General features: G+C 35.9%; 1 protein-coding gene and 1 long non-coding RNA gene across 9 annotated transcripts in view; one reads left to right on the forward strand and one right to left on the reverse strand.

The window, feature by feature from the left end:
- The window catches only part of KDM4C (lysine demethylase 4C), a 470115-nt gene that overhangs the window by 231780 nt on the left and 214383 nt on the right, over positions 1-23952 (forward strand). The gene's annotated exons all lie outside the window — the stretch shown is intronic.
- Positions 15416-18281, reverse strand: LOC125083148 (uncharacterized). Its single transcript, XR_007122183.1, has 3 exons — positions 18205-18281; positions 17636-17644; positions 15416-15506 (listed from the first exon to the last, which is right to left on the reverse strand). It is a non-coding gene; the product is annotated as an uncharacterized LOC125083148 (long non-coding RNA).

Genomic DNA, 23952 nt, shown 5'->3' on the forward strand with positions numbered 1-23952 from the left:
ATGGTGTATTTTGTCAAACGCTTTTTCTGCATCTGTTGGGAGGATCATATGGTTCTTATCCTTTCTTTCATTAATGTGGCATATCATGTTGATTGATTTGTGAATATTGAATCACCCCTGCAGCCTAGGAATAACTCCCATTTGATTGTAATGAATAATTCTTTTAATGTACTGTTGGATTTGATTTGCTAGTATCTTGTTGAGAATTTTTGCATCCATGTTCATCAGGGATTTTGGCCTGTAATTCTCCTTTTTTAGTGCTGTTTTTGTCTGGTTTTGGAATCAAGGCAATGTTGGTGTCATAGGATGAGTTTATGGGTCATGTGCTCATTGCTGAACCAATCACTGTTGACATTGGAGGCAATATTTGGTTGACTGTTTTAGTGTCACCTAAAAATCATGGCCTGTCTTTAGCAGAGAATCAAAGTGCTCTTTTTAGTAAAAAAAATAAATGAAAAAATACCATGAATAACTTGCCACTGGGCGAAGGAAATCATGGGTACCATTTAATCACTCTTCATTAGAAAATTCTTTATGCTGCCTCCACTGTAGCAATTTCATGTTCTGCTCATTTAGGCCTTTTTAGAGGAAGAACCTCTGGCCGATGATTGACAATATTCTTGGATATTACTGCTACCAAATAATAATTAAGTTAAACTATTTCATTAAAAAAAAATGAAAAGAATAGTTGAATATTAAAAAAAAAGATAACACATTTACTTTGTTTGAACTGCTGGAAATAATCCAAAATAAAGTCAGCATTCTTTATTAAAATTGAGATTCTAATAACCTTTGTAGTTCAATGCCAATAACTTAATATTATCTTTTGATATATGTCATTCATTTTCAGGCACTTAGTGATTTTATATCTCTGTGGTTACAGGTTGCCATATTTCTGACATTTTATTTAAAATTAGCATTTAGGGCACTGGGGTGGCTCAGTGGATAAGTCTCTGCCTTTGGCTCAGGTCATGATCTCAGGGACCTGGGATCCAGGCCCGCATCGGGCTCTCTTCTGAGCAGGGAGCCTGGTTCCGCCCCCCTCTCTGCCTGCCTCTCTGTCTACTTGTGATCTCTCTCTGTCAAATAAATAAATAAAATCTCTAAATATAAATAAATAACATTAACATTTAGATCTGAGTAGTAAAGTGAGATGGTTTTTTTGATTAGGCTTTTAAAGCAATGTATTTAACATTGGGTGTTTAAAATGTTTGTATTGTTTCTGGGACATTGGAATATGTAATTTGTATTGGCTTAGTCAATAGTTAATTGCTTTTTTGATGTTTCTTTCTTTTTTTTTTTCTAAGCCACCCAGGCGCCCCATTGATGTTTCTTTCTTGATGATACAGAGACTGAAATGAATGTATACATTTATATACTTTTCTTACTGAATGCTTTTTTGTGTGATGTGACTGGCATTTAAAACCTTAACTGATTTTAACAGCTATATGAAAATCAAGTTTCCAGATTAAAAACATGGAGTTAATGTATCTGTTTACCTTTAGGTCTAATACTCTAAATATGTTAATTGACCTTAATTGTTTTGAATATATGTAAAAATGAAAATCCAAAATGGTTTTCTGTTTTGGCAAACTCTTACATATAATGTTCTGTTACTAATTGTCTTTTCTTTTTTAAAGAATTTTTTTTTAAAGATTTTATTTTATTTATTTGACAGACAGAGATCATAAGTAGGCAGAGAGAGAGAGAGAGGAGGAAGCAGGCTCCCTGCTGAGCAGAGCGCTCAATGTGGGACTCCATCCCAAGACCCTGAGATCATGACTCGAGCTGAAGGCAGAGGCTTTAACCCACTGAGCCACCCAGGCGCCCTGCTAATTGTCTTATTAATTTAACTTTTGTATCTGTGTTGGTTCACAGTATATGTCTACCTTACCTGATAACCCATTCCATCACATTCTGACTATAAAAATTTTTTTTTCTAAGTCAAATGTAAATGGTATGCTTTATTTTCAACTATAGATGCATTTCCAGTAATAGTTTATAGAGAACTGAATTTAAAAATCCTTTTTATACTTATAGAGGATTTTAATATTTCCGTTTAGTATAGATTAAGTGTGCATATTCTGTCCTAAAAAGCTTTTAATGGGTAAACATTCTCAAAAGTTGTGTCCTTTCAACTCTTACTGGTGCAGAAAAAAAAAAAGGGCTACCTCCAAGATATCCTTGATGAATATCTTCAGATATATATATTAGATATTTATTGTCTATCTGTCTATTGATCTGTCTATATTAGTGGTTCTGATCATACTGTCTTATCTCTGGTTCTTCTATCACACTTGGCTTCCTTCTCAGGCAGTTGCTCCTGTGATGCAGGAAAGAAGGCTGTTGGCTTTTCTAGGCTAATAAGGTGAATCCCATTGACTTTGTTTGGGTCATAGGTGCCTATCCCTAAACTAATCACTATTGCCATTAAGATGGAAAGCTTGGTAGGCCAATCTAGCATCACCTAAAAAAACATGGCCTACCCTTGGAGGGGAAATCAAGGTGTGTTCTTTTAGTCAAAATATCCTCATGAAGAGAAGTCTTAGGAATGACAAATGCAATAAAACTTAATGATTTAATTCTGCCATACCAATTACAGTAAATTTTTTTTTTTTTGGAAAAAAATAAGTATATGGACCGCATCTTCCTTATCCATTCATCCATATACACTATGGAGTATTATGCCTCCATCAGAAAGGATGAATACCCAACTTTTGTAGCAACATGGATGGGACTGGAAGAGATTATGCTGAGTGAAATAAGTCAAGCAGAGAGAGTCAAGTATCATATGGTTTCACTTATTTGTGGAGCATAACAAATAACATGGAGGACATAGGGAGATGTAGAGGAGATGGGAGTTGAGGGAAATTGGAAGGGGAGGTGAACCATGAGAGACTATGGACTCTGAAAAACAATCTGAGTGTTTTAAAAGGGCGGGGGTGGGAGGTTGGGGGAAGCAGGTGGTGGGTATTAAGGAGGGCACGTATTGCGTGGAGCACTGGGTGTGGTGCAAAAACAATGAATTCTGTTATGTTGAAAAGAAATTAAAAAAAAAATAAGTAAAAAACAACCCTGTTAATAAGTTCCACAAAACTTAACCAGTGGTGAAAGTTGAAAACTTTTTTTCAGATTTTTGCCCTTTTTCATGTTGCTGTTTATGATGTTCAGTTACTGTAGTTGTACCTCTTTGCTTCTGTTAGCCTCAAAATGTTTGTAGAATGAATGCAGCCATAGCTTGTTATTGTGGACATAATTGCAGCAGCACAGTATTAAACTGAATTGAAAATGGGTGTAATTTAATATTTGATTAAAGAACTGGGCCTTATGTTGGTTTTCTTTTCAATATACATTTTACAGAGTGGGGAAATAAAAGTCTGAGGTGGGATAGTCTTCATGATTTTCTGTACTGTGAAAGGAAGGATTGCCTTTTACAGTCTTGGGCCAGGGGTTATATGGCTCAGGTGTGGTAATTTAGCAGCAAAATGGATTTCCCAAACAGAATTAGAATAGTGGGAAGCCATTTTCAACTTATTCCTATTTTCTTGAACAAAGTAAATAGGCAAAGGGTGAGCAGACCTCGTGTGTGATAATTGTTCATTGCTGTAAAAAGTCCTCCTGACCCCTACCTGGCCCTCCCAGCATACGTCAGCAATAGCTCTTGGGACACAAAGTGAACCAGAATCAAAATAGTGAATTCCTGCACTAACCCTGTCATTTGTTTTCAACTATAGGATCACTCTGAATCTGTAAGGAAAGATTTTTGCATTTTGATTTAATAAGTAGTTACTACAGCTTGTATTTATTCACTAGTGAAGACAAAACATTCCTGCTTTTTTATTTGTTGACAGTTGATGGATGGTTATAGGCAGGCACATGTGAGGAAGTAAGGGAATTTCTTATTACATGTATTACACGTATAGGTTAATCTTTAGTATGATTATTATATAAGCTGTACAAATGTGGAGCCTTTTCTTGGCACCAGAAATGCAGTTGAATAGAGTTATTTTCAAGTGATCTTTCAAGGCCTGGCAGAACATGAGGTAGATATAGGCTGTATTTATGATTACTTTTTGGACTCAGTCCAGTTTGGATTTAAATATAGTATGAGTACATATGAATATGAGGAAATGTACATCATTAAAATTGCATTTCTTATGTAGCCTGCTTTTACATTTAGTCTGATTAATGAATTTCTACAGAGTAAAAATAGAGTGTATTCCACCAAACCACTTTCTAGATTTTATCTGTGGACCCATTGCCCCTGGGGTAGTGAAAGAATTCTCTTGTCCGCAGCTTGTTAATGATTCATTACAGCAATGACAATTTTATATTTTATTTGAATTAATCAATTTCTTAGACATAGAGTTAGAACTCTGACTTGTAGTTTGTAGCTACATGTCATTTCCTGGAAAAAAAATGCTTTTTAAACATTTATGACATGTTTCTCATTAATTAAGGCAGAGTCCCCATATTTACTAATGAAATAATTTAAGGTCTTCTAATCACAGGTTCAATATACTGATCAGGTAATTCAATTTTAAAGTACATTATATAAATAGAAATGAAGCAAATCATTAAATCAAATATAATGAGGTTAACATTAGATTTTAATTTTAATTTTTGTCTTGTTTCTTGTATTATACTGTCAATACTCTAGTGATTTGGTAATCATTCTACTAATATTTATAGAGCATGAACTATGTGTTGGTGGTGGATATACAGTGCTAAAACAGATCTGAAGCTGGCCCTCACAGTTCTAGTGTGGTTCTAGTGTGGGAAACAGATGTTAACTAATCACTCAAACACATGATTGCAGATTGTTGGAAGGAAAAGACCAAGGTGCTAGGAAATGAAACCCTTTGGGTTTGAGAGAAATACAGAGATCAAGAGTGAGGAAGAAACTTTATGTCACTTTAGAGAGGGATCCATCTAAAAAGAAAAAACAAGGGACGCCTGGGTGGCTCAGTTGGTTAAGCAGCTGCCTTCGGCTCAGGTCATGATCCCAGCGTCCTGGGATCGAGTCCCACGTCGGGCTCCTTGCTCATCAGGGAGCCTGCTTCTCCCTCTGCCTCTGCCTGCCATTCTGTCTGCCTGTGCTTGCTCTCTCTCTCTCTCTCTGACAAATAAATAAATAAAATCTTTAAAAAAAAAAAGAAAGAAAAAACAAGACAAGAAAGGGATCCATCTATTTATGGATATTTCTACTCCAAGTGTTGGGCTTTAGTCCAGCAACCTCCTCCTGCTGTGCACACTTCTAGTTGTACCCACTATGTCTGTGCCCATGCTGCTCCCCCAATCAGATAAAGAAATATACTAGTAAGTTTCTCACATATGTATGTTTATTACAGGTAAATAGATAGATAGATAGATAGATATTAATATTTGATCATAAGTATGTAAAACCTGTTTTCTTCACCTAATAGTACTGCTTTTCCATGGGATTAAGTATCTTCCCATAAATTATAGAAAGATTTCTTTTAAGGAGTATTCTGTTGTTTCAGAAAGTGTTTTTTTTCATTTTTTAGATTTTTGATAACACTGCTAAGGTGAACATTCTTAAGTATATGCTGGTACATTAATTAATCATTAGTTCCTTATGATAAATTTCCAGTTATGTTATTGGTCACAGATTATTCATATTTTAAAAATTATTACCTATTTAAAAGTTTTGTTATGTGTTGCCAGATTGTTGGCATGATTTATTTGTAACATGTCATGGATTGCTTTAATGCAACTTTGTTTTTCTCTTCCTGAGTCTGAAGTCAGCTAACTAAGAGTCATGGAGATTAGTTCTTCATGTTGGATCCCTGTTGACCATAATTTGATTTAAGTCCCATTTTTCCCATTTCAGTTCCATAAAATAATAATGAATATCATCTTATAAGAAATCTTGCTCCATATATTATCCTATTGATGGTGTTCTAAGTTTGGCCAGGGAGAAATTGAAGAAACACTTAAAATCCGTTTTGTGTTTTCTGTCCTCTCTTTGCTTTCCTTCTGGCTCATGTTGAATATATTTACTATATTTTCTGCTTTAAATAATTTCACAAAATTAATAACAGAGAAAAGATAATAACTGTGCCAACATAGTCTCACACTTGAGTGGAAACACAGAAATTACCAGATAAAGTGAAATGCTGAATTATTTACTTACAGTGTTACTATGTAGTTTTCTTTTCTTTTTTTTTTAAGATTTTATTTATTTATTTGACAGACAGAGATCACAAGTAGGCAGAGAGAGAGGAGGAAGCAGGCTCCCCGCTGAGCAGAGAGCCTGATGCGGGGCTCGATCTCAGGACCCTGAGATCATGACCTGAGCTGAAGGCAGAGGCCTAACCCACTGAGCCACCCAGGCGCCTCACTATGTAGTTTTCTAAAGAAGTGTCACTGAAAGAAAATGTGTTGTCAGTGAATTTAAAAATTTTAAATTTTAAAAATCTTATTTCCAACAAAATTATTTCTTTTTAATATTTGGTATTAAATTTTTGACCATATTGTTAACATTAGGAAGCCTAAAATAAATTACAGTTCTCCCCAAAAGCATTAACTTTTTGGTCTAGTTAGCTTTCATCAGGTTTTTTCCTGGTTTGGAAATAGTACCAAAGATTTTTAGGTGGCAAGAGACACGTGATCAGAGTGCACTGAGTGTGGGATAGTGTTTATAACATGGTTGTTAAATAAATAAAGGTTTTATTTTTCCTGAGACTTGCATTCAAAATTCAGTACGACATATAGAATTTAAAAATATGGTAATCCAGAATTTATTTGAAAGCTGTTAGCAGGTTATTTTTATTTTTACCAAGCAAGGGTACTCTGACTAAATACTATTCAGGGCTTCTATTATGGGGACTATATTATGAATGTACAGACATTCCATTAAATTTTTTCCTCATTTACTCCTCTCCCTTCCCCTTTATAAAAAATAGTATTTCTTCATTAATACTTTCCTACATTGATGTTAGTTGTTTGAACTGTACAAAAAATATGGAAGAAGATTAGGGGATGCTGCCTTCATCTCCAGTTCTGCAGAAGGTGAGATGAGGTGAACATCTTCTGTATGAGTTAGGTGGTTGGTTTTGAACATGGCCAGCATTCTTTTGCAAGCCCTGGAAAATGGCTAGTTCTGTGTTCAGCCCCTTGCATTACTCAGTATATTCCTATGTACTCAGTGGTTGCTCAGTGAATGGGAAATTGAAAATCTCAAGGAGGCTGGTAGGGAGGATGAATCTTACATCATTTGAACCTTTTTGAATTCACTATCCTTGTGACATCCAGCAAGTCACTTAGCATTTTTTTTGCTTAGTTTCTTGTCCATGAATTATGATGATTGGAGAAGATGATTTACTTTTTAAGGTTCATTCCAGGTGTAGGATTATCTTTTAATTATGTCTAATTAGTCATGTAGAAAGAAATATCTGAAAGACTCTCAAAAGTGGAAGTAAAAATATCTAAGCATTATAAGAGAAGGATTATATGTTGTATACTTCCATGCCATTTCTTGTGGCTCAGGTATGTGATTTTATAGACTTTTATGAGCAAATATTTATATTCATAAAACACTTAGATCCCTAAGAGTCTACAGAGCCATTCCTATTCTTATCTGATCTTGCCCAAATTTATCATCCATAAAAAATGTGAAATGCAGTGCATGAATTCAGAACAAAATAACTTCATCTATTCCGTAATGCTAAAGAGTTCAATTTCATGCTGTGTTTTACATGGCACAGCAGGAGTGGATTGTTTAATATCTGTAACTCTGAACTTCCATAGCCTTTATATCAGATACTCAGGTAAGTGTTAAGAAGCAGAAATTCTAAAAATAATTTCTACAGAATCTTTTGGAGACCCCTGGAGCAAACTATTTGAATCCATTCCCCTTCTTTTGCATAGTTTTTCTTGGTCTGTTTGAACAGTGTTCCCATGGGACAGAAAGATAAAGTTTCTAGTCCCATACCTTAAATTGCTTTATAATTGCCTTCCTTTATAAGGGAGACATATCTTGGCATGGTGAAGCCTGAAAATATTCAGAAGAAATTAATCTGAACCTATTAGTAGTAGAGGGAGTGGAGGAAATGTATTTTGGAAGATTTTAAGCTAGACTGGATAAACTCTGTCAACACAGCATGATAACATGCATAAAAAGCAAAAATAATGAGACCCAGACATTTGTTCTCAACTATAATTTCAACTTGGTTTGGGGTCATAGAAAAAGAAGTTTGAGATGGAGAAATATGTCCTACATTTAAATTAAAGCCTATTTAACATGTATCCCAATGGTTTGATTTTGGAATTTCTGCAGTAGAGTATGGAAATTGTTCTAGGTTTGAATCAGGCAGAGGCTGTATTACTTGTTAGCCATGTGACATTGCCATGCTAATTTAAATTCTCTGAGCTTCTGTTTCTCATATGTTAAAAAAAAAAACAAACAGGTAATTTATTGAAATATTTTCAGGTATTTTGAATATTTGGCCTTCCAGGTACCTAGAATGCATTTCTCAGTAAGACAGTAAATGCAGTGTATATTTTAATGTTTAAAATAGAATGGTGGGGAGGCAAAAGTATTTGAATCAATTCACAATAATGATTTATTAAAATTAGAATAAGAACTTTGGTTCCCATATCATATATATTTTTATTTTTTACTATGACTGTGAAATATCTTTTTGGTCTCTAGGGAACTTTTAAAGCTACTCTCTTCTTTACATCTGTGAGAACAAAACATTTGGAAATTTTCTATGGGTGTGTTTTCTGGGACCACTGAAGCCTTCAAGTATATTGTGCACCTTGACAATATCATGGTTCTGTGAGTTCTGTAGACCAGTCTGGGGGGAACAAGGGATGGTTAGGCCTCATGCAGACCTTGCTTCATGAGTGAATATAAGGACAAAGGAAATGGCCTTTGCACTCTTTATGTACTGACTTTGTTGATTAATATTGATCTTAGAATTGTGTTTCTTTATTCACTCTGCTCAGTCAGTGTAAATGTAATTATATAGTTTACTTTTCCATGTACTCTGGTGAAAGACTATCATCCGTCTTTGGCTGATATTACTATATAAAATGTAACCCAGGGGGGAAAAAAAGCAATATTCAAATATTATTTTTCATCTTAATTAGATCTAAATATTTTAAAACTGTTCCCTCTAATTAAATAATTCTTAAAAATTATTCAGGTAATCATAATAATTTTCTCCCAAAATTATTTGGGTCAGAAGGTACATGTAAAAATGAGTAATAATTGAATAAGGACATAGATTAAATAAATCAATGTTATAATTGATATATGTGACCAATGGGTGAAGGGTCCATTTGGGTATACAGTGATGGGTGTATAGTGTATGCAATAGATAGGAATCTGCAGGAACAGAGTTTTTCTATTCTACTATTAGGTCAGTTTCTTGAAATTTTTTTTAGCTTTTGGTTAAGCTCTTTGAAGAATCTTATGATTCTAACATCTTGGAAAATCAATTCTGTAAAATATAACTATTTGAGTACAGACTAAAACTTTAAAAAAATTCTTTACTTAGGGCACCTCAGTGGCTCGGTTGGCTAAGTGTCTGCCTTCTACTCAGATCATGATCTCCTGGTCCTGGGATCAAGCCCAGTGTCAGGCTCCCTGTTCAGTGGGGAGTCTGCTTCTCCTTCTCTCTCTGCCCTCCCCCATGCTCAAACTCTCTCTGTCTCTGAAATAAGGAAAATCTTTAAAAAAATTTCTCTGCCTTATCACAGCATTTTGAATTTACTTCAGGTTCCCCGCCCTGCCCTGGAGTAACGAGTCAGGGAGACCACAATTATAATCACATGGAAAGAGCTTAGTTGATCAAGTATATTTACATACTTTTTGATTTTTAAACTCCTATGAGAGTGGTAGGAAAACATTTTTATATGAAGAAGTCAATTCGCTTTTACCTAACTAATAAACAGAAGAGCTATAGTCAGTACAAGTTTCAGCAGGCATATAAAGCAATGTGACTACTGCTTACTAATCATATTAAACATAGTCATATTCATTACTCTGGTAGAATAACCCGTACAGAGTTTTTAATGTCTGATTTCTTTAGCTTAATGTATATTAGATTAATTTACATTCATTATATTGATTCTAAATTTTCATTTTTCTAATGTACACTTAGTTTTGAACTCATGAAGAAATGCTGGTCTGTTTGGAGTATTTCAAAGAAGCTGAATTTTTGTTCGATTTGTAACTGGTAATGAAAATTTTGATGATATTCTATATTCTATAGAAGAATATTCTCATCTTTTGGAATTTTTTGTGAGGAATTTCAATATGAATAGATCCCTTTATATTTTTACAGTTAATCAACATATTAAATACTTATTTAAAAAAGTTTTTATTTAAATGCCAGTTAGCATACAGTATAATATTAGTTTCAGGGGTACAATATAGTGATTCATCACTTACATACAATACCTGGTTCTTCTTAATCACCTATTTCACCCATTCTTTTACTCACCTCCCCTATGGTAATCATAGTTTGTTCTCTATAGTTAAGGGTCTGTTTCTTGGTTTGCCTATCTGTCTCTCTTTTATTTTTTCCTTTGTTTCTTTTGTTTCTTAAATTCTGCATATGAGTGATGTCATATGATATTTGTCTTTCTGTGACTGACATTTCATTTAGCATGATATTCTTGAGCTCCATATAGGTCTTTGCAAATGGCATGATTTCATTTGTTTTTAATGACTGAGTGATATATCTATATCTACATCTATATCTCACTTATTTATATACCACTTATTTTGTCCATTCATCAGTCAGTGGGCACTTAGGCTGTTTCTGTAATTTGGCTATTGTAGATAATGCTCCTATAAGCTCAAAATGGATTAAAGACATAAATATGAGACCTGAGCCCATAAAAATCCTAGAAGATAGCACAGACAGTAATTTCTCTGACATCAGCCATAACATCTTTCTAGATATGTCTCCTGAGGCAAGGGAAACAAAAACAAAGATAAATTATGGGGACTTCATCATAATAAAAAGCTTTTGCACAGCAAAGGAAACAATCAACAGAACTAAAGAATAGGAAAAGTTATTTTCAAATGACATATCCTGTAAAGGATTAGTATCCAAAATATATAAAGAGCTTATAAAACCAAACACCCCAAAAATGATAATCCAATTAAAAAATCAGCAGAAGACATGAATAGACATTTTCCCAAAGAAGACATACAGATGACCAACAAACACATGAAAAGATGCTCAACATCACTGATCATCAGGGAAGTGAAAATCAAAACTATAAAAAGAGGAGAGTCCAAAATGGCAGAGGAGTAGGAGACGTTTGTTTCGTCTGGTCCCAGGAATTGAGCCCCCTAGCTCTCAAATCATTCTGAACACCTGAAAACTCAACCAGAGATCTAAGAAAAGAATTGCTGCTATTCTACAAATAGAAAAGCGACCACTTTCTACAAGAATGACACTATGGAAAAACTTACCTCAAAAAAGAGAACAGGAGGCAATACTACTGCCAGGGACTTAGTCAGTATGAATATAAAAGTAAGATGACAGGGCGCCTGGGTGGCTCAGTGGGTTGGGCCGCTGCCTTCGGCTCAGGTCATGATCTCAGGGTCCTGGGATCAAGTCCCACATCGGGCTCTCTGCTCAGCAGGGAGCCTGCTTCCCCCTCTCTCTCTGCCTGACTCTCTGTCTACTTGTGATCTCTGTCTGTCAAATAAATAAATTAATTAAAAAAAAAGTAAGATGACAGAACTAGAGTTCATAGTAATGATATAAAGATACTAGCTGGGCTTGATAAAAGCATAAAAGCCTAGAAGACACTAGAGAATCCCTTTCTGGAGAAATAAAAGGAATAAAATACAGTCAAGTTGAAATCAAAAAGGCTATTAATGAGATGCAGTAAAAAATGGAGGTTCTAACTGCTAGGATAAATGAGGCAGAAGAGAGAATGAGTGATATAGAAACCAAATGATGGAGAATAAAGAAGCTGGGAAAAAGAGAGATAACCAACTGCATCACTAGGGGAGAATTTGAGGGACAATGGAACAATATTAGAATAATTGAGATCCCCAAGAAGAGGAAAGAGAGAAAGAGAAGGGCAGAAGGTATATTGGAGCAAATTATAGCTGAGAATTTCCCTAATCTGGGGAAAGAAACAGGCATTCAAGTCCAGGAGGCACAGAGAACCCCATGCCCCCAAACTAGTAAAAATATGTCAATACCTTGAAAATTTCAGAGACAAAGAGAAAATCCTGAAAGCAGCTTGGGAGGAGAGGTCCTTAATCTTAATGCATAGAAACATTAGACTGGCAGCAGACCTATCCACAGAGACTTGGTAGACCAGAAAGGATTGACTTGATATATTCAGGGTGCTAAATGAGAAAGGTATGCAACCAAGTATACTTTATCCAACAAGGCTGTTATTCAAAATAGAAGGAAAGATAAAAAGCTTCCAGGATCAACATAAACTAAAAGATTTTGTGATCACTAAACCAGCTCTGCAAAAAATATTAAAGGGAATTCTTAAAGCGTAGAGAGAGCCCAAAAGTAACATGGACCAGACAGGAAGTGAGACAATATAAAGAAACAGTGACTTTACAAGTAATACAATGACACTACATTCATATCTTTCAGTAGTTACTCTGAATGTAATTGGGCTAAATGCTCCAACCAAAAAAAGAAAAAAAACAAACAAACACAGGGTATTAGATTGGATCAAATAGCAGGACCCTGTTTCGTGGTCTGCAAGAGACTCATTTTAGACCCAAAGACACTGCCAGGTTTAAAGTGAGGGGGCAGAGAGCCATTTATCATTCTAATGGACATCAAAAGAAAGCTGGGGTAGGGATTACTCCCCATTTGGTTTTAAAATCTAAACAAAAGTCTGTAATAAAAGATGAGGAAGGACACTATATCATAATTAAAGGGTCTGTCTAACAAGAAGATCTAACAGTTGTAAATATTTATGCCCCTAACATGGGAACAGCCAATTATATAAACCAATTAATAACAAAATTAAAGAAATACATTGATAATAATACAATAATAGTAAGGGACTCAGAGTAATGGACAAATCATCTAAGCAGAAGATCAACAAGGAAATAGGGGTTTTGAATGACACAGTGGACCAGATGAACTTCTCAGGTATATTCAGAGCATTCCACAATACACATTATTCTCAAGTGCACATGGAACTTTCTCCAGAATAGAGCACATATTGAGTCACAAATTAGGTCTCAGCTGGTAGCAAAAGATGGCATCATGCCTTGCCTGCATTCTCAGACCACACTGCTTTGAAACTAGAACTCAATCACAAGAGAAAATTTGGAAAGAACTCAAATACATGAAGGCTAAAGAACATCCTACTAAGGAATGAATGGGTCAACCAGTAAATTAAATAACGATTAAAAAAATTCATGGAAACAAATGAAAATGAAAACATAACTAAAAACCTTTAGGATGCAGCAAAGGCCATCCTAAAAGGGAAGTATTTCTCACTATAAGCCTTTCTCAAGAAACAAGAAAGGTCTCAAATATGCAGCATAACTTACACCTGAATGAGCTGGAGAAAGAACAGCAAATAAAGCCTGAGCCCATCAGGAAAAGAGAATTAATAAAGATTAGAGCAGAAATCAATGAAATAGAAACCAAAAGAAGAGTAGAACAGGTCAGTGAAACTAGGAGCTCGTTCTTTGACAGAATTAAGAAGATTGATAAACCCCTGGCCAGACTTATGAAGAAGAAAAGAGTAAGAACCCAAATATATCATGAATGAAAGAGAAGAGATCCCATCCAACACTGAAGAAATACAAGCAATGATAAGAACATATTATGAGCAACTATATGCCAGCAAATTAGGCAATCTGGAATAAATGGGTGCATTCCTAGAGAGATATAAACTACCAAAACTGAACCGGGAAGAAATAGAAAACCTGAACAGACCCATAACCAACAAGGAAATTGAAACAGTAATCAGAATCTCCCAAGAAACAAGAGTCTGGGGCTTCCCAGGGCAATTGTACCAAACATTTAAAGAAGAATTCATACCTATTCTCATGAAGGTGTTTCAAACAAAACAAAACAAAACAAAACACAAGCAAACAAACCAGAAATGGAAGGAAAACTTCCAAACTCTTAGGAGGCTGGCATTGCTTTGATCCCAAAAGCAAAGACCCCACCAAAAGGGAGATTTACAGACCAATATCCCTGATGAACACAGGTACAAAAATACCCTTGAAGATACTAGCTAATAGCATCCAATAGTACATTAAAAGGATTACTCACCACCACCAAGTGGGATTTATTCTGGGCTTCAAGGGCGGTTCAACATCTGCAGATCAATGTGATATTCTACATTAATAAAAGAAAGGACAAGAACCATATGATTCTCTCAATAGATGCAGAAAAAACATTGACAAAGTACAGCATCCTTTCTTGATTAGAACTCTTCACAGTGTAGGGATAGAGGGAACACACCTCAGTAACATAAAAGGCCACAAAAAATACCATACTCAATAGGGAAAAACTGAGAGCATTTCCCCTAAGGTTAGGAATACATCAGGAATGTCCACTCTCACCTCTGTTGTTCAGCATAATACTTAGAAGTCCTAGCCTCAGCAATCAGACAACAAAAAGAAATAAAAGACATCTGAACTGGCAAAGAAATTGAAGTCTCACTCTTTGCAGATAACATGACACTCCATATGGAAAATCCAAAAGACTTCACCCCAAAATTGGTAGAACTCATATAGGAATTCAGCAAAGTGAGAGGATATGAAATCAGTTGCATTTCTATACACCAAAAATGAGACAGAAGAAAGAGAAATTAAGGAGTCGATCCCATTTACAGTTGCACCCCAAACCACAAGATACCTAGGAATAAATCTGAGCAAAGGGGCAAAGAATCTATATTCAGAAAACTATAGAACACTCATGAAAGCAATTGAGGAAGACACAAAGAAATGGAAAAACTTTCCATGCTCATGGATTGGAAGAACAAATATTGTTAAAATGTCTCTGCTTCCCAGAGCAGTCTATACATTCAGTGCAACACCTATCAAAATATCATCAAGTTTTTTTTTTTTTTCACAGTGCTGGAACAAATAATCCTAAAATTGGTATGGAACCAGAAAAGACCCCAAGTAGCCAGAGGAATGTTGAAAAAGAAAACCAAAGCTGGTGACATCCAATTCCAAACTTCAACTATATTACAAAGCTGTAATCATCAAGACAATACAAAAAGAGACAGAAAGGTCAATGGAACAGAATAGAGAACTCAGAAATGGACTCTTAACTCTGTGGTCAACTAATCTTCAACAAAGCAGGAAAGAATATCCAATGGAAAAAATACAGTCTCTTCAACAAATGGTGTTGGGAAAATAGGACAGCCACATGCAGAAGAGTGAAACTGGACAATTTCCTTACACCATGCACAAAAATAGACTCAAAATGGATGAAAGGCCTAAATGTGAGACAAGAATCCTTCAAAATGGTAGAGGAAACACAGGTAGCCACCTCTGTCACCTCAGCTGCAGCAACTGCTTGCTAGACATGTCTCCAAAGGCAAAAATGAACCATTGGGACTTCAAGATTAAAAAGCTCTTACACAGCAAAGGAAATAATCAATGAAACAAAAAGACAGTTGACAGAATGGGAGAAGATATTTGCAAATGTCTTTATCAGGTAAAATCCTAGTATCCAAAACTCTCTAAGGCACTTAATGAAACTCAGCATCCAAAGAACAAATAATCCAATCAAGAAATGGGCAGAATACATGAGCAGATACTTCTCCAGTGAAGACATACCAATGGCCATCCGACACATGAAAAAGGGCTCCACATTATTTGTCATCAGGGAAATACAAATCAAAACCACAGTGAGATACTGCCTCACACTGGTCAGAATGGCTGAAATTAACAAGTCAGGAAATAACAGATGTTGGCAAGGATGTGAGAAAGGGGAAACCCCCGGAGTGTTGGTGAGAATGGAAATTGTTTTAGCCACTCTGGAAAACAGTATGGATGGTCCTCAAAAAGTTGAAAATAGAGCTACTCTATGACCCAGCAATTGCACTACTAGGTATTTACCCCCAAAATACAAATGTAGTGATTTGAAGGGGCATCTGCATCCCTTTATTTCTAGCAGCAATGTCCACAATAGCCAAAGTAGAGAAAGAGCCCAGATATCCATTAAGAGATGAACAGGTGAAGAAGTGGTGTTCACACACACACACAGGCACACGCGCGCATGCACACACACACACACACACACACACGCGTGCGCGCACACACACACAGGCATACTATTCAGCTGTCAAAAAATGAAATCTTAACATTTGCAATGACAGGGTTGGAACTAAAGGGATTATGCTAAGGGAAATAAGTCAATCAGAGAAAGACAATTATCATAGATCTCACTGATACGTGGAATTTAAGAAACAAAAAGAGGAGCTAGGGAAGGGAGGAAATAAATAAAACAAGACAAAACCAGAGGGAGACAAACCCTAAGAGCCTCTTAATCGTAGGAAACAAAAACTGAGGATTGCTGCAGGGGAGAGGGTGGTTATAGATGAGGTAACTGGGTGATAGGCATTAAGGAGGCACATGATGTAATGAACACTGGGTATTATGTAACTGATGAATCACTGAATTCTACCTCTGAAACTAATAATACACTGTATGTTAATTAATTGAATTAAAATAACAAAACTATAAAGAGATATTACCTCACACTTGTCAGAATGTCTGAAATGGACAATATGAAATAAAACAGGTGTTTGCGAGGATGTGGAGAAAGGGGAACACTTTTATGTTGTTGGTGGGAAAGTAAACTGGTGCAGACACTGTGGAAAACAGTATGGAGGTTCCTCAAAAAGTTAAAAATAGAATTACCCTAGGACCTAGCAATTGTACTACTTGATATTTACTGAAAGAATATAAAAATGCTATTTGAAAGGGATACATACACCCCCATATTCATAGCACATTAAATATTTTTATGCATTGTTTGCATCTATTGAACAGGTAAAGAACAAAAGCCCCTTCAGCAATTTTTGTAGTATCTTCTTAGTTTCTATACTTCTACAAATAGTAGAATGATATCCTGTCAGTAAATGCTGGCTTCAGTAACTACATAATGCATCTGTTTTCTAAGATTGTCTTTGTTTACTGTTTCTTAATATCCCTTTAGTTGAGGCCACATTTCTGTTAAAATAATTGATTAAATTTCATAAAAAGTATGTGGCTTTTCCATTGAAACATAATGCCAGAAAATATTGATCAGAAATCTTAACTGTAATCTGGGTGCATTTTGCAAAATATTTTTCTTCATTCATAGAATGAGAAATAAATAGGTGTAAATGTAGCAGAGAATATCTTGGGAATCTTGGAACACTACAGATTTAATGAATTAACTATGTTGAGTTTATGAAGAGCTGTACCTTTTCTTTTCTGTAAGTTTGATATGATGGGTGGAAAATTCCATTTATATTGATTGATTAGGTGGATGTTTATGTAGATGTGAGATGAAGATAGAAAGTCAGGTGTAGGGGTGCCTGGGTGGCTCAATGGGTTAAAGCCTCTGCCTTCAGCTCAGGTCATGATCCTGGGGTCCTGGGCTCTCTGCTCAGCAGGAAGCCTGCTTCTCCCCCCCACCCTGCCTGCCTCTCTGTCTACTTGTGCTCTCTGTCTGTCAAATAAATAAATAAAATCTTCAAAAAAAAAAAGTTAGGTGTGCTGGTAGATTATTAATAACATAGTTTGTTTTAATGCTATCAAATTTGCCAGCAAGTTATTATTTACATGTTTAGAGAAAGAAGACTGTTTAGGGTTTGATTGTAACTAAGTTGAAGATAGATAAAATGCCACATTGCCTGATTTTGAGCTTTACTACAAAGCTGTGATCACCAAGACAGCATGGTACTGGCACAAAACAGACACATAGACCAGTGGTACAGAGTAGAGAGCCCAGATATGGACCCTCAACTGTATGGTCAAATCATCTTCGACAAAGCAGGAAAAAATATCCAGTGGAAAAAAGACAGTCTCTTCAATAAATGGTGCTGGGACAATTGGGCAGCTATGTGTAGAAGAATGAAACTTGACCATTCTCTTACACCACACACAACTATAAACTCGAAATGGATAAAAGACCTCAATGTGGGCAGGAATCTATCAAAATCCTAGAGGAGAACGTAGGCAGTAACCTCTTTGATATCGGCCACAGCAACTTCTTTCAAGATATGTCTCCAAAGGCAAAGGAAACAAAAGCGAAAATGAACTTTTGGGACTTCATCAAGATCAAGAGCTTCTGCACAGCAAAGGAAACAGCCAACAAAACACAGAGGCAACCCACGGAATGGGAGAAGATATTCGCAAATGACACTACAGACAAAGGGCTGATAACCAAGATCTGTAATGATCTCCTCAAACTCAACACACACAAAACAGATAATCACGTCAAAAAAATGGTCAGAAAACATTGAGCAGACACTTCTCCAAAGAAGATATATGAATGGCTAACAGGCATATGAAAAAATGTTCATCATCACTAGCCATCAGGAAGATTCAAATCAAAACCACATTGAGATACTACCTGACACCAGTTAGAATGGCCAAAATTAACAAGACAGTAAACAACATGTGTTAGAGAGGATGTGGAGAAAGGAGAATCCTCTTACAATGTTGGTGGGAATGTAAGTTGGTGCAGCCACTTTGGAAAACAGTGTGGATATTCCTCAAAAATATAAAACTAGAGCTAGCCTATGACCCTGCAATTGCACTACTGGGTATTTACTCCAAAGATACAGATGTAGTGAAAAGAAGGGCCATCTGTACTGCAGTGTTCATAGCAGCAATGGCCACAGTTGCCAAACTGTGGAAAGAACCAGGATGCCCTTCAATGGATGAATGGATAAAGAAGATACGGTCCATATATACACTGGAGTATTATGCCTCCATCAGAAAGGATGGTTACTCAACTTTTGTATCAACATGGATGGGACTGGAAGAGATTATGCTGAGTGAAATAAGTCAAGCAGAGAGAGTCAAGTATCATGGTTTCACTTACTTGTAGAGCATAAGGAATAACATGAAGGACATTGGGAGATGGAGATGAGAATTGAGATGGGGAAATCAGAGGGGAGACAAACCATGAGAGACTGGGGACTCTGAGAAACCAACTGAGTGTTTTGGAGGGGAGCATGGTGGGGGGTTGGGTGAGCCTGGTGTTGGGTATTATGGAGGGCACGAATTGCATGGAGCACTGGGTGTGGTGCATAAACAATGAATTTTGGAACACTGAAAAAAAATAAAATTAAAGTTAAAAAAATAAGAAAATAGATTAAAAGCTCTAAGAATGGGAAAGAATGAAAGAGAAGCAACCCTGGTAGGTTGTACATCAGCTGGTCACAAACCACAGTTAAGAAGGACTTATTACAGCCTTGTCAGTTTAATACCCAAACTCTGTAGTTAAGATTTCTCTTGCTGCTCTACCCCTAGAATTGTCTACACATTTTTTTAGTGAAGTATCTGAACTTAGTGAGGACTAAATTATCTGTTACTATAAAAAGTAGTTTGATAATTTAGAATAAAATTACATTTCAGGTTTAGTTACTGACTTGGGTCTTAATTAGTTATCACCATCAGTCACATTTTGGTTAAATAAGAGGTTGCTATGCCTCATACTTAGCAATATCTTTGCTACCTAATGTAGAAATAATGAGTAACTTTGTCTAATTATGTTAATAACATATTTTTCTTAATTCTTACTTCAAAGCTAAAAAACGTAGGTTGTTAGAAAACAGTGAACTGGAAAATCTCTCTCTTCCCTTTGTTCTTTATTAATGAAATACTCTTTCGAAGGACAGCTTGTAACGTACAAACTTTTGGGCTCTCAAAGCCGATGGCAGTGATTCCATTGAATATCTGGCATTTTTACATTTTATGTACATTATTCTTATAGCTTATATATTTGGAGATGTAAGACATTTTTGCTATCTGTTGGAATGGGTTAAGGGGTTACTAGATTTCTTATCTGGCAATTTGTGCCTTAGAAATAATTAACTGTTAACTTTTGATAATAATTTTTTAGGGGGACTAGATTTTGACATAAACATAGCATGTTAAAAAAAACTACCTTTTCCAATTATTGATTTTAATTTCTGAAGGAAACAAGAATTAATATGTTTGCCTGTGTTTTTAAAATTAGTCTTCTTTTGGCCTCTTAATTTTTTATTACTTAAAAACTTCATTTTTAAAAATGCTTCATTTTTAAGAAAGCTTCAATTTTTTTTTTTTTGCTTTCTGACTCTGTGTCTTTAACACTTCACAATGGTTTTCTGCTCTTCAACAAGGAAAGCATGCTTGATCCTGTCCTGGACACTCTAAGCAACATAGAACAACCATGTGCCCTGCCGACATGTTTTTTCATTTTAGACAACTTCATTAAAACTTCAGATCTCATAGCAGTAACTCCTCAAAGTCAGTCTGTGCAGATGCCTCATGAGGATTTTGGTGTCTCCAAACTTTCTTGGTATAAAGGTAACCAATTCTATTGCCAGGGGTTTGGGACATCTTGGCTTTGTTAGAAGCTGTATGTAGGACAGCCTATGACAGTATGTCAAATGCTGGAGCATTCTGAATACCTATAGATGCCATCCCTGGAAGAGGAAAACGGAGTGAGTCATTTTTATTGTTAAATACAATTTATAATGATTATGAGAAAAGACAGTATGTAATATCTTAGTATTTTTTTAATATTAATTAATTTATTTATTTATTATTTTAAATTAACATATAATATGTTATTTATCCCAGCGGTACAGGTATGTGGATCATCAGGCTTACACATTTCATAGCACTCACCATAGCGCATACCTTCCCCATTTTCCATCACCAGTTCCAACCTATCCCTCCCCCCAACCCCAGCCTCCCAGCAACCCTCAGTTTGTTTCATGAGCTTGAGTCTCTTATGGTTTGACTCCCTCCCAATCCCATCTTGTTTCATTTTTTCCCTCCCTAACCCCCATGACTATATGCCCTGCCTCTCAAATTCCTCAGAGAGATCTTATGATAATTGTCTTTCTCTGATTTACTTATTTCACTTAGCATAATACCCTCTAGTATTCTTATTACAAAGGATAGAGTTCTTAGGTTAAAGACACACTAAGAATTCCTGTGTCATCAGAAAAAGACAATATGTATTTCATTTGGTCACATATAAATCTTTGAAACAAGAGTTGCCATCATTGGCTCCTCCCCACTTTTTGATTGTCCTAATTCATAAATCTGATGTACTGGGTCTTTTTCATAATTGTTGGGAAATTAATAATTTCTAAGAAAGAGAGTAATTCTCTTTAAATTTTAAGCATTTACTTTCACTATTTTATGATACTGGGGATACTTTATTGGGAAATTAATAATTTCTAAGAAAGAGAGTAATCCTCTTTAAATTTTAAGCATTTACTTTCACTATTTTGTGATACTGATACTTTGTAGTTGACATCCAATGGAATATTGTATATGAGAAATAAGAGAACATATCCCTTTATTTTTTTAATCCTGAGATTCAAGTGGATATTATCTTCTGTCTCTTAAGACTATATACATGAATCCATGTAATATAAAACTCTTATATTGAAAAGAGGCTCTCCCCTTTGTTGTAGTTACAGTGGAGAATTAACATGACTTCAACCTCTACTTCCATCTTATTCTGCGTTATGGCACCCACCTTGGCACCTGGCAGGATACATTTATATCATGGCATTTCCTCTCATAAATGCATGACTTCTACTGGGCCTACAGTTGCAGTGATTTCTTGAAGATGGAAAGCCAAGGAGTTTAATGTGAATGCAGTAAGTGACCTAGCCAAGAGCTGGGTGTGTACTGCACTGGTCCCTTCCAAGATGATGACCTGTCTTCTTACATTATCTCTCAGTTAACCAGTTTGCTCTAGATTCTTCAAAACCACTGTGCACTTCTCCTTGACACTTAAGACCATTTGTTAGACTTTGTTGCCTTGTTCTTATTTCCTCAGTTGATTGAACTTTCTCAGTAAGGCAAAATTTAATAATACTAGGAACTCCTGTTTTCTTGTGGTCAGACCAGTATAAAGCTATTTGTGTAAGATTTATCCTATTTTTTTTAATAGGCACTGATGTAACATTTTTAGCAGTTTCTGTTTTACAAATATGAAAAGTTTAATCTTTGTATTAGCCCCCTGAGGTAGTTAACATGATTATGCCGTTTTTCAGCTGAGGAAACGGAGGCACAGAGAGGCTCAATAACTTGATTAAGGTTACACAGCTACTCTGTAGTGAAGGTGAGGTTTGAATTCAGATTTTTAAGTACCATACTATGCTGCATCATACTATGATCTTATAGTTCCTCAATAGCTTGAAAGCATTTTTTTTCTTTTTCTCATCTTCCAAGACATAATCCCAAATAGAATTTTAAATGGATAATTTAATGTATTTAAAGGAATAATTTGCATATTATCTTTTATATCATTGGATAGATAGCCATTTTGGTTGGGTTTTTGTTGTTTAGAACAATTTAACATGAATGTGTTTTCTGGTTGATTTACTCCCTCAATTATCTTTCCATACCCATGGTATATTAGTTTGTTAGGGCTTCTCTGACAGCCTGAGGAAATCCCATTGGCTCAGTTCTCTTTTTAAAAAAATTTTTTTAATTTTAATTTTTATTTATTTCTTTTCACTGTAACAGAATTCATTGTTTATGCACCACACCCAGTACTCCATGCAGTACGTGCCCTCCATAATACCCACCACCTGGCTCCCCCAACCTCCCACTCCCCGCCCCTTCAAAACACTCAGTTTTTCAGAGTCCATAGTCTCTCATGGTTCACCTCCCCTTCCAATTTCCCTCAACTCCCTTCTCCTCTCCATCTCCTTATGTCCTCCATGTTATTTGTTATGCTCCACAAATAAGTGAAACCATATGATACTTGACTTTCTCTGCTTGACTTATTTCACTCAGCATAATCTCTTCCAGTCCCATCCATGTTGATACAAAAGTTGGGTAACCATCCATTCTGATGGAGGCATAATACTCCATAGTGTATATGGACCACATCTCCCTTATCCATTCATCTGTTGAAGGGCATCTTGGTTCTTTCCACAGTTTGGTGATCATGGCCATTGCTGCTATAAACATTGGGGTACAGATGGCCCTTCTTTTCACTACATCTGTATTTTTGGGGTAAATACCCAGTAGTGCAATTGCAGGGTCATAGAGAAGCTCTATTTTTAATTTCTTGAGGAATCTCCACACTGTTCTCCAAAGTGGCTACACCAACTTGCATTCCCACCAACAGTGTAGGAGGGTTCTCCATTCTCCACATCCTCTCCAACACACGTTGTTTCCTGTCTTGCTAATTTTGGCCATTCTAACTGGTGTCAGATGGTATCTCAATGTGGTTTTAATTTGAATCTCCCTGATGGCTAGTGATGATGAACATTTTTTCATGTGTATAATAGTCATTTGTATGTCTTCATTGGAGAAGTGTCTGTTCATGTTTTCTGCCCTATTTTTTGACATGATTATGTTTTGTGTGTGTTGAGTTTGAGAAGTTCTTTATAGATTCTGGATTTCAGCCTTTTGCCTGTACTGTCATTTGCAAATATCTTCTCCCATCCCGTGGGTTGCCTCTTGGTTTTGTTGACTGTTTCCTTTGCTGTGCAGAAGCTTTTGATCTTGATGAAGTCCCAAAAATTCATTTTCGCTTTTGTTTCCTTTGCCTCTGGAGACATATCTTAAAAGAAGTTGTTGTGGCTGATATTGAAGAGGTTACAGCCTATGTTCTCCTCCAGGATTCTGATGGATTCCTGCCTCACGTTCAGGTCTTTTACCCATTTTGAGTTTATAGTTGTGTGTGGTGTAAGAGAATGGTTGAATTTCATTCTTCTACACATAGCTGTCCAATTTTCCCAGCACCATTTATTGAAAAG

The sequence above is a fragment of the Lutra lutra genome, chromosome 13 (genome assembly GCF_902655055.1).
Source record: "Lutra lutra chromosome 13, mLutLut1.2, whole genome shotgun sequence".
In the NCBI taxonomy this organism is placed as follows: Eukaryota; Metazoa; Chordata; class Mammalia; order Carnivora; family Mustelidae; genus Lutra; species Lutra lutra.